Here is a 12,668-nt window from a genome sequence, read left to right on the forward strand (position 1 = left end):
ATGGCAAAACCAATACAAAATTGTAAAGTAAAAAAAAATAATAAAGAAGGCTAAGCACTGAAGAACTAATACTTTTGAACTGTGGTTTTGGAGAAGATTCTTGAGAGTCCCTTGGACTTCAAGGAGATCAAACCAGTCAATCCTCAAGGAAATCAGTCCTGAATATTCATTGGAAGGACTGATGCTGAAGCTCCAATACTTTGGCCAAGTGATGTGAAGAGACAGCTCATTAGAAAAGACCTTGATGCTGGGGAAGATTAAAGGCAGAAGAAGGGAACAACAGAGGACAAGATGATTGGCTGGTATCACCCATTCAATGGACATGAGTTTACGCAAGCTCTGAGAGAGGCCAAGGACAGGGAAGCCTGGTGTGCTGCACTTCATGGAGTTGCAAAGAGTCGGACACGCATGAGCGACTGAACAACAACAAATGGTTAGTATATACGGCAGACTGCTGGGTGCTTTGCTTCTTGTGTGCCTGACCTGGACACTTTCATAGCCATGTCATCCCAGCAGTTCAAACCTGACCTCGAGTAAGTCTTATGGCCTAAACTGCCTGCCCAAAGTCTTCAGACATCATGGTTGCAGAGGAGATTGGCACCTTAGAATTGTCACTAAATTTGGAACCTGTAGCTCCTACCAGGTGAGGACAGCTGTTCCTTTTCTCTCACTGGGTTCACTATATTCTCACTCATCAACCCTGGCAAAGTGGGTTTTAGCATCAGAAGTATCCATTTATTTTAGAGAATGGAGTAGTTTTATTGGATCTTGTTTTCCAACTAGCTTTTTAAAAACAAATGTAGTATAATTTCTTTACAATGTTGTGTTAGTTTCTGTTGTACAACCTAGTGAATCAGCTATATGTACACATATATTTCCTCACTCACCCCCACTGCACACACACATCTATGTCATCACAGAGCACCAAGCTGAGCTTCCTCAGGTTCCCACTAGCTATCTGTTCTATGCATGGTATTGTATTTATGTCAAATTTAATCTCCCAATTCATCCCACCTTCTCAATTCCCTTCCCCCATGTCCACACATCCATTCTCTAAATCTGCATCTCTATTCCTGCCCTGGGACTAGGTTCATCTGTACTATTTCTCTAGATTCTATATACATTCATTAATATATGATATTTGTTTTGCTTGTTTTGTCTTAATTCACTATGACAGACTGTGGTTCTGTCCACATCTCTACAAGTCACCCAGTTTTATTTCTTTTTATGAATGAGTAATATTCCATTATCTTCTTTATCCATTCATCTGTCTATGGACACTTAGGTTGTTTCCATGTCCTGGCTATTGTAAAAGTGCTGCAGTGAACACTGGGGTACATGTGTTTTTTTGAATTATGGTTTTCTTGGCATATATGCCCAGTAGTGGGATTGCAGAGTCATATGGTAGTTTTGTTTTTGACTTTTTAAGGAATCCATTGTTATTGTTGTTCAGTCACTAAGCTGTGTCCTAGTCTTTGCAACCCCGTGGACTGTGTAGCATGCCAGCTTCCTCTGTCCTTCACTATCTCCCAGAGTTTGCTTAGATTCATGTCCATTGAGCCAGTGATGCTATCTAACCATCTCATTATCTGGCATCCCCTTTTCCTTTTGCCTTCAATCTTTCCCACCATCAGGGTCTTTTCCAGTGAGTCATTTCTTCACATCAGTTGGCCAAAGCCACCTGGAGCTTCAGCATCAGTTCTTTCAATGAATATTCAGGGCTGATTTCCTTTAGGATTGACTTGTTTGATCTCCTTGCTGTCCAAGGGACTCTCAAGAGTCTTCTCCAGCACCACAATTTAATGGCATCAGTTCTTCGGTGCTCAGCCTTCTTTATGGTCTGACTCTCACATCCATACATGACAACTGGAAAAACCATAGTTTTGACTAGACAGACTTTGGTTGGAAAATGATGTTTCTGTTTTATGATATGCTGTCCAGATTTGTCGTAGCTTTCAGTGTCTTAGTTTCATGGCTGCAGTCACCATACACAGTGATTTTGGAGCCCAAGAAAAGAAAATCTGTCACTGTTTCCATTGTTTCCCCGTCTATTTGCCATGAAGTGAAGGGACCAGATGCAATGATCTTAGTTTTCTGAATGTTGAGTTTTAAGCCAGCTTTTTCATTCTCCTCTTTCACCTTCATCAAGAGGCTCTTTAGTTCCTCTTTACTTTCTTCCATTAGAATGGTATTATCTGGATACCCAAGGTTGTTGATATTTCTCCTAGCAGTGTTGGTTCCAGCAAGTGATTCATCCAGCCTGGCATTTTGTATGATGGGCTGTATCAATTTACATTCCCACCAACAGCGCAAGAGAGTTCCCTTTCCTCTACATTCTCTCCAGTGTTTATTGTTTGTAGATGTTTTTATGATGGCCATGCTGACTGGTGTGGAGTGATCCCTCACTGAAGTTTTGATTTGTGTTTCTCTAATAATGAGTAATCTTTGAGCATCTCTTCCAGTGTTTGTTGACCATCATTTTTTGATTGAGTTTTTTTTTTTTTTTAATATAGACCTACATGAGCTGTTTTTATATTTTAGAGATTAATCCTTTGTGCATTACTTTGCAAATATTTTCTGCCATTCTAAGGATTGTCTTTTCATCTTGTTTATGGTTTTCTTTGCTGTGCAGAAGCTTTAAGCTTAATTAAGTCTCATTTGTTTGTTTTTGTTTTAATTTTCATTACTGTAGGGAGTGCATCAAAAAAGACCTTGCTGCTGTTTATGTCAAAGATTGTTTTTTTCCTATGTTTTCTTCTAAGAGTTGTGTAATATCCAGTCTTACAGTTAGGTATTTATTCCATTTTGAGCCTATTTTTGTGTATGATGTTAGGTAGCATTCTAATTTCATTCTTTTACATGTGTATGTTTAGGTTTTCCCTGTATCACTTTTTGAAGAGACTCTCTTCTCCATTGATCTTGTCCTGTTTTATTGATCTACATTTCTGTTTTTGTGCCACTACCATAATGTTTTGATTATTGTAGCTTTGTAGTATATTCTGAAGTCAGAGAGCCTGTTTCCTCCAATTCTGTTTTTCCTTCCCAGAATTGCTTTGGCTATTCATGGTCCTTTGTGTTTCCATACAAATGCTAAAACCTTTTTTTTCTAATTCTGTGAAAAGCACCATTAGTAGTTTAATAGAGATTGCATTGAATCTGTAGATTCCTTTGGTAGTATAATCATTTTCACATTATTAATTTTTCCAATCCAAGAATATACCTCTCCAGCTTTCTGTGTCATCTTTTATTTCTTTTAGCAGTGTTTTATAGTTTTTTGAGTACAGGTCTTTTTGCCTCCTAAGATACATTTATTCCTAGGTATTTTATTCTTTTGTTGTGTTGGTAAATGGGATTGTTTCCTTAACTTTTCTTTCGGATTTTTAATTGTTAAGGTATAGAAATGCAAGAGATTTCTGTGCATTTATTTCGTACCAACTTTAACAAATTCATTGCTTAACTCTAGTAGTTTCTGGTAGCATCTTTAAGATTTTTTATGTGTAGTATCATGTCATCTGCAAACATTGACCATTTTACTTCTTTTCCAATTTAGATTCCTTTTATTTCTTTTCTTCTCTGATTGCCATGGCTAGGATTTCTAAAATTATATTGAATACAAGTGGTTAGATTGGATATCATTGTCTTGTTCCTGATGTCAGAAGACGTGCTTTCAGTTTTTCACCATTGAAATCGATGTTTGCTGTGGATTTGTCATATGTAGTCTTGATTGTGTTGAAGTAGAATCCCTCTGTGTGAACTTTCTGGTTAGTTGTTAATCATAAACGGGTGTTGAATTTTGTCAAAATCTCTTCTGTCTCTACTGAGATGATCATACAGTTTTTATTCTTTAAGTTCTTAATGTGGTGTATCACATTGATTTATATGCATGATTATATGCATATATTGAAAAATCCTTGCATCCTCAGGGTAAATTCCTCTGGATCGTGGTATGTGATCATAGTATTGTTGGATTGATTTTCCAGTATTTTGTGAGGATTTTTGCTTCTATGTTTATCAGTGATATTGGCCTATAATTTTCTTGTTTTGTGCTATCTTTGGTTTTTGTGTCAGGATGATGGTGACCTTGTAGTATGAGTTTGTGAGTGTTCTCCTCTCTGCAAAATTTTGTAAGAGTTTGAGAAGGATAGGTGTTATCTCTTCTCTAAATGTTTGACAGAATTCACCTGTGAAGTCATATGGTCCTGGACTTTTGTTTGTTGGAAGATTTTTAATCACAGTTTTAATTTAATTACTTGTCAGTTCATATTGTCTTTTTCTTCCTGGTTCAGTCTTAGAATGCTGTACTTTTCTAAGAATTTGTCCATTTCTTCCAGGTTATCCATTTTATTGCCATATAGTTGCTTGTAGTGGTCTCTTACAGTCCTTTTTATTTCTATGGTGTCTATTGTTTAAGTTCTGCTTTTTCATTTCTAATTTTATTGGTTTGAGTCCTCTCCCTGTTTTTGTTGATGAATCTGGCTAAAGGTTTATTTATTTTGTTTATCTTTTCAAAGAACCAGCTTTTAGTTTCCTTTGTCTTTGCTATTGCTTTCTTTGTTTCTGTTTTACTTTTTTCTGCCCTGATCTATATGATTTCTTTATTTCTACTAACGTTGGTGGTTTTTTTATTATTATTATTATTCTTTCTCTACTTGGTTTAGGTGTGAGGTTAGGTTCTTTATTCGATGTTTTTCTTATTTCTTGAGGTTGACTTGTATTGCTGAAAACTTCCCTCTTAGAACTTCTTTTGTTGCACCCCATAGGTTTTGGGTCCTTGTGCTTTTGTTGTCATTTGTTTCTGGGTATTTTTTGATTTCCATTTTGATCTCTTCAGTGATCTGTTGGTTATTTAATAGCATGTTGTTTATCTTCCATGTATTTGTGTTTTTTAAAGGTTTTTTTTTTTTTTCCTGTTGTTGGTTTCTAATTTCACAGTGTTGTGGTCAGAAAAGATGATTGATGTGATTTCAATTTTCATAAATTTACTGAGGCTGCATTTGTGACCTAAGGTGTGATCTGTCTTGGAGAATATTCTGGGTGCATTTGAAAAGAAAGTGTATTCTTCTGCTTTCAGAGGAAATGTCCTATAAATGACACTTAAGTCTCTGGGTCTAATGTGTCATATAAGGCTTTTGTTTCCTTATTAATTTTTCTCTCTGGAGGTTCTTTCCATTGGTATAAGTGGAGTATTAAAAGTCCCCTACTATTACTGTGTTACTGTTGACTTCCTCTTTTATAGCTATTAGCTTTTGCCTTCTTATCTATTGAGGTAATCCTATGTTGAGTGCATAAATATTTGCAATTGTTTTATCTCCTTCTTGGATTGACCCTTTGATCATTACGTAGTGTGCTTTCGTGTCTCTTATGATAGGTTTTGTTTTAAAGTCTATTTTATTTGATGTAAGTATTGCTACTCCAGTTTTCTTCTGATTTTCATTTACATTGAATATTGGAATATATTTTCATCCCCTCACTTTCAATCTGTAAGTGTTCCTAGTTCTGAGGAGGGCCTCTTGTAGATACTGTATATATGGGTCTTGTTTTTGTATTTATTCAGCTAGTCTGTGTCTTTTTGCTTGGAGCACTTAATTCACTTACATTTTAGGTGATTATTGATATGTATATTTCTCTTATCATTTTCTTAATTGTTTTGGGTTGTTTTTGTAGGTCTTTTCCTTCTCTTGTATTTCCCACCTAGAGATACTCCTTTAGCATTTGTTGTAAAGCTAGTTTGGTATTACTGAATTGTGTTAGATTTGCTTATCTGCCTCTTGAGAAACCTATATGCAGGTCAGGAAGCAACAGTTAGAACTGGACATGGAGCAACAGACTAGTTCCAAATAGGAAAAGGAGTACATCAAGGCTGTATATTGTCACCCTGCTTATTTAACTTATATGCAGAGTAAATCATGAGAAACGCTGAGCTAGAAGAGGCACAAGCGGGAATCTAGATTGCCAGGAGAAATATCAATAACCTCAGATATGCAGACGACACCACCCTTATGGCAGAAAGTGAAGAGGAACTAAAAAGCCTTTTGATGAAAGTGAAAGAGGAGAGTGAAAAAGTTGGCTTAAAGCTCAACATTCAGAAAACTAAGAACATGGCATCCGGTCCCATCACTTCATGGGAAATAGATGGGGAAACAGTGGAAACAGTGTCAGACTTTTTTTGGGGGGGCTCCAAAATCACTGCAGATGGTGATTGCAGCCATGAAATTAAAAGACGCTTACTCCTTGGAAGGAAAGTTATGTCCAACCTAGATAGTATATTTAAAAGCCAGAGACATTACTTGGCCAACAAAGGTCCATCTAGTCAAGGCTATGGTTTTTCCAGTGGTCATGTATGGATGTGAGAGTTGGACTGTGAAGAAGGCTGAGCGCCAAAGAATTGATGCTTTTGAACTGTGGTGTTAGAGAAGACTCTTGAGAGCCCCTTGGGCTGCAAGGAGATCCAACTAGTCTGTTCTAAAGGAGATCAGTCCTGGGTGTCCTTTGGAAGGAATGATGCTAAAGCTGAAGCTTTAGCCAGTACTTTGGCCACCTCATGCAAAGAGTTGACTCATTGGAAAAGACTCTGATGCTGGGAGGGATTGGGGGCAGGAGGAGAAGGGGATGACAGAGGATGAGATGGCTGGATGGCATCACTGACTCGATGGACATGAGTTTGAGTGAACTCCAGGAGTTGGTGATGGACAAGGAGGTGTGGCATGCTGCAGTTCATGGGGTTGCAAAGAGTTAGACATGACTGAGCAACTGGACTGAACTTAACTGAATCTGAACAAGGTCCCTGCTGGGTAGAGTAATATTTTTGTAGGTTTTCCCTTTCATCACTTTAAATATGTCCTGCCACTCCCTTCTGGCCTGCAGTTTTTCTGCTGAAAAATCAGCTGATAACCTTGTGGGTATTCCCTTGAGTGTTATTGGTTGCTTTTCCCTTGCTGCTTTTAATATTTGTTCTTTGTATTTAATTTTTATTAGTTTGATTAATATGTGTCTTAGCATATGTTTCCTTGAATTTTTCCTGTATGAGACCCTGTGCTTCCTGGTTTTGATTCACTATTTCCTTTCTCAGGTTAGGGAAGTTTTTGACTATAATCACTTCAGATATTTTCCCAGGCTCTTTCTCCTTCTCTTCTTCTTCTGAGATCACTATAATTTGAATGTTGGTGGGTTAATGTTGTCCCAGAGGTCTCTGAGACTGTCCTCATTTCTTCTCATTCATTTTTTTTTTTTACCTTTTTTTGTGAAAAGTTTATAAATTTTTATTTACATCTGTTTAGTTCATTTGTTCTTAACAGTTATGTTTAGATTAGTCATGAAAATCTCACAAGACATTAAACAGCTAATTATCATCTTTTTTTAAAATTTAAATTTATTTATTTTATTTTATTTTTAAACTTTACATAATTGTATTAGTTTTGCCAAATATCAAAATGAATCTGCCACAGGTATACATGTGTTCCCCATCCTGAACCCTCCTCCCTCCTCCCTCCCCATACCATCCCTCTGGGTCGTCCCAGTGCACTAGCCCCAAGCAAAATAAATTTATTTATTTTAATTAGAGGCTAAGGGCATACACACCGAGGAAACCAGAATTGAAAGAGACATGTGTACCCCAATGTTCAATGCAGCACTGTTTATAATAGCCAGGACATGGAAGCAACCTAGATGTCCATCATCAGATGAATGGATAAGAAAGCTGTGGTACATATACACAATGGAGTGTTACTCAGCCATTAAAAAGAATACATTTGAATCATTCATTTTTTTTGATTTGGCTCCTCAGCAATTATTTTGCTCCTTGCCTCTGCCTGTGTCAAGTGTGTGTTTTGGAGTGTCTGTGAGCTTAGTACATCTTTAGGCAACCTGTCTACTAATGGGTGAGGCTGTGTTCCTGTCTTGCTGTTTGTTTGGTGTGAAGTGTTTGGCACTGGAGCCTGTAGGCATTTGGGTGAAGCTGAGTCTTGGTGTCAAGGTTGATACTTCTGGCAGAGCACTATTTAATATTACCTGGGCCCTGGAATTCTTTGGTGGTCTAGCATCCTGAACTTCACATTCTGACCCTGGAGGCCCAAGCCTGATGCCTGGCCAGTGAACCAAGAGCCCACAAGCCGTGCTCCATGGCCAGAAAAAAAGAAAAGAAACCCCAAGAAAAACAGCAAAATCAAAAACAAACACACAGCAGCAACCTGGAGACAATACACATACATGCACTCAAAGAATTAAGAAAACAGACACACAACATCCAAGAATTAGGATAAAAAGAATGAAACTAAGAGGAACAAAGAAGCAGACAGAAAAGAGGAAAAGAGAAAAAGAACAAACAAAAGAATTCAAATGTGAGAACAGTTAATAAGGCTAAAATAATAAAAACCAAAAAAAAAAAAAAAAAAACCAAAAACCAGAAAGCTCACATACAGGAAAAAACAAAAATAAGCACATAGAAATAATAAAAAAGAAAAGAAAAAAAAGCATAAATACAAGATAAAAACCCCAGAAAACCACAAAAAGTAAAAAGAGCAAAATAAAAATGTATATTAAAAATAAATAAAATAAACAACACCTTCCACTGAATAAAATAAACAAGGAAAGAATAATAATAATAAGAATATTTCCTTAGTGCCTCCTCTGTCAGTGTCGTTGCTCCCACAGTGAACCGCAGACAATCTCAGCCTCCAACAGGAGGCACTCCAATACCTGTAGATAGGTCTCTGGACCTGCTGTTGGAACTGTGGTGCCAGTTCAGACTCTCATGTGGCCCAAGTACTGTGTGTAATTGCCTCCAATGTCCACTGTTGTTAAGGTTAGACTGATAACAGTTTTGGGACCACTCATTGTCTATTCAGGTATTCCACAGATGTAGGATTTACCAAGCCTGTTGTGAGGATTTAATGTGTGATTTGAGGAGCTGGGCAAAATATTTTCATTTTTCTTCCTTAGTGACACTGCCCCTGGGGCTCAGCTTTTATTTTGGCTGCTGCCTCTTCATGTGGATCACCCTCAGGCATGTTTTCCCTACACAGGCAATAGGGAGCAAAGCAAGGCCTCACTGGGGTGCATTTACTTCTTCAGTCCTGGGAGGGGTACAGCAGCCATAATTAGGGTGTGTGCAAATTGCCTCAGCCATTAGGAACTGACAGGCAGTTGCAATAGTCTGGGGCATGCTTGCTCTCATGGGAGTCCCTCTCTGTGCCCACATGGACCAAAGAAACTGGTGGGTGGGGAAAGGGTTTGTACTGCTGGCCCTGCCTCTTGCATACCACTCAATAATGATCCTTGCTTCTGTGGGATCCTGGACTTTTTCTGAAAATTTTATTGATTGTGTTTCTCCTTACTTCTGTCCCTCCTTAGGCTGTCTTTTCACAGCAGTTCCCTCCCTGGTCCATGCTCCAGAACCCACTTTCCACCACCCAGCCCCTCTCCATAACAGGAGCCTCATGACTCAGGTTGGGGTGCACAGAGCTCATATGGCCACACAGACCATGCGAGCAATTTTTACTTTATCCTGTCTTTCTCAGGCTGACTCAGGACCTTTGATCTCTCTTTCTATCCCAGCTGATTTTCCCATCGTGATATTTTTCTAAGTGCAGGAATCTCCCCTCACCTTCAACTTCCTGCCAGAGTTGCCGGTCCCTTTTTTGATTCCTCCTTTTTTCCCCCCTACCCAGTTACTAGAGGATTTTTTTTTTTTTTTTTGTCCTTTTATGTGTTCAGAGTCTCTCACTAATGTTCAGTAGGTGCTCTGAGAGAATTGTTCCATTTATACTTATATTCTTGATATACTTGTGAGGAGCAATGACCCCCACATCCTCCTATTCCACCAATCTTCCAGTTCAGTGTATCTTTAAAATTTACCTTGAGACTTGGTCTTTGACCCACAGGTTATGTAACAGTGTATGGTTAAATTTCCAAATATTTGTAGATTTTCATGTTATCTTTCTATTATGATTTCTAGTTTGATTCCAGTGTATCACAGAACTCATTGTGTATGATTTAAATTCCTTTAAAACAGGGTCTATTTGAAAGCCTAGAATATGGTGTGTTTTGGTGTATGTTCCATAAGCGCTTGAAATGCATGTACATACTGATGATGTTGGGTGGATTATTCTATAAATATCAGTTGGATCCTATTGGTTGATGTTCTTATTGAATTCCTCTTAAGTGTTTGTTGATTTTCAGTGTAATTGTCCTATACATTTTTGAGACTTTGATAATGAAGACTTGAACTGTTGTGGGTCTATTTTGCATTTCAGTATCAGTTTTCCATTCATATGCTTTGCAATTCTGTTGTCTGATGCACACAAATTTAGGATTGCTGTGTCTGCTTTGTGAATTGTTCCTTTCATTATTATATAATGTCCTTCTGTGTTTTTAGTAATTATCTTTGCTCTGAAATATAATTTATTTGGCATGAATGCAGCCTCTTCTGCTTTAATTTGATTCATGTTACCATGATATAACTTTTCCATTCATTTACTTTAATCCAACTCATACTGTTACACTTGAAGTGAGTTTGTTGTAGATATCATATAGGTGGCTCATCATGAGTCCTGTTGTGCATATTACACCAGGAAGGTCATGTAGAGCTCATATCATTATTATTTATTTATGTCCTTATTTTTATTTATTTATATTTATATCCTGCCCTTTTCACTCAAATGGTTTAAGAAAACCTGCAGCCAGGATTTTTGGAAAGGAACAAAAAAGTTCCTTTGGAAACTTTGAAATAAGGAAAAGATAAGCAGAGATAGGTTGATTACAAGGGCTAAAATATTGCTATACCTGAGCTTAAACTTTAGAATTGAACTTCCTAGAAGTTAAAGTAACAAGGTATGCTATGTAATCTTCATGATAAGAAAAGAGGAAGCACATCCCAGTTACTTGTGACTCTAGATCATATCTGATAAACTTTCTGCAGTAATGGATTCCCTACCTATGTTGTTCAGTACATTAAATACTTGAAATGTAGTTAATGAGTGAGGATCTGTCTTTTACATTTTATTTAATTTTATTAATTAAAACTTAAATAGCCACTAACTGGAGAGCCCAGGTCTAAGGAAACAATGTTCAGTTTAGTTTAATTCAGTTGCTCAGTCATGCCTAACTCTTTGCAACCCCATGAATCACAGCACGCCAGGCCTCCCTGTTCATCACCAACTCCCGGAGTTTACTCAAACTCATGTCCATCGAGTCAGTGATGCCATCCAGCCATCTCATCCTCTGTCGTCCCCTTCTCCTCCTGCCCCCAGTCCCTCCCAGAATCAGGGTCTTTTCCAATGAGTCAACTCTTTGCATGAGGTGGCCACAGTATTGGAGTTTCAGCTTTACCATCACTCCTTCCAATGAAGACCCAGGACTGGTCTCCTTTAGGATGGACTGGTTGGACCTCCTTGCAGTCCAAGGGACTCTCAAGAGTCTTCTCCAACACCACAGTTCAAAAGCATCAATTCTTTGGCACTCAGCTTTCCTCACAGTCGAACTCTCACATCCATACATGACTACTGGAAAAACCATAGCCTTGACTTGATGGACCTTTGTTGGCGAAGTAATGTCTCTGCTTTTGAATACACTATCTAGGTTGGACATAACTTTCTTTCCAAGGAATAAGCGTCTTTTAATTTCAGGAAACAATGTAGCATAGTGTAATTGGAATCAGATGGGCTGGGTTAATTTTGGCTCTGTCAGAGGTATGTGTGACTGTGGAGAAGCTACTTAACCTTTCTGAGCCTAAGTTTCTAGATCTGTGAAGTGAGAAAAATGATAGTATCTAAGACTCTGGATGTGCAAAGCATTTACCACAATCCCTGCTGCTACTGCTAAGTCACTTCAGTCGTGTCCGACTCTGTGTGACCCCATAGACGGCAGCTCACTAGGCTCCCTTGTCCCTGGGGTTCTCCAGGCAAGAACACTGGAGTGGGTTGCCATTTCCTTCTCCAATGCATGAAAGTGAAAACTGAAAGTGAAGTCGCTCAGTCGTGTCCAACTCTTAGTGACCCCATGGACTGCAGCCCACCAGGCTCCTCCATCCATGGGATTTTCCAGGCAAGAGTACTGGAGGGGGGTGCCATTGCCTTCTCCAACACAATCCTTAACACATAGCAAATATAGTCCTATTTTATAATGCTTGGAATTACCTGGTTTGTCAGACTTTATGTCTTGATTTTAACAGGCACTCAAATGGAGGTTTTATACAGGAATAACAACTAGGAGTCTCAGTTATGCATAAGCATCTTGGCCAATAACTGGTTTTCTGTTTACAGAATCAATGATCAATCAACATTGTTAACAGCCTATATCCACTTCAGGCTACTTGAGGATACTCTGTACAAAAGCATGGGGTTCTCTTGCTTTTCTTGTCAAGTTGTTAAGGGATTAAATCCTAATATTAGCATTCAGTAGCTCTTTCAGGCTTGCTGTTCAGTTCTTCTTGTAGGTATATTAAAAGCAAAAAGTACTAATTTCAGTGAGCTTTTATTGAAATGTGAGAAGATTCATTACTTTTAGTAAAATGAATAGTTTTTAAACTATGAATACCATATGTATTTCGTGAAGATGATGTCCAGACTTTGGGCTTGATACGTTGCTGTACAGTTGACTAGGGTCTGGCATCAAGCCCCAGCATACTGCCTAGAAAGAGAAATCAGAGGCTGGCATTCAGCTGGTGAGGTGAG

The sequence above is a fragment of the Bos indicus genome, chromosome 29 (genome assembly GCF_029378745.1).
Source record: "Bos indicus isolate NIAB-ARS_2022 breed Sahiwal x Tharparkar chromosome 29, NIAB-ARS_B.indTharparkar_mat_pri_1.0, whole genome shotgun sequence".
In the NCBI taxonomy this organism is placed as follows: Eukaryota; Metazoa; Chordata; class Mammalia; order Artiodactyla; family Bovidae; genus Bos; species Bos indicus.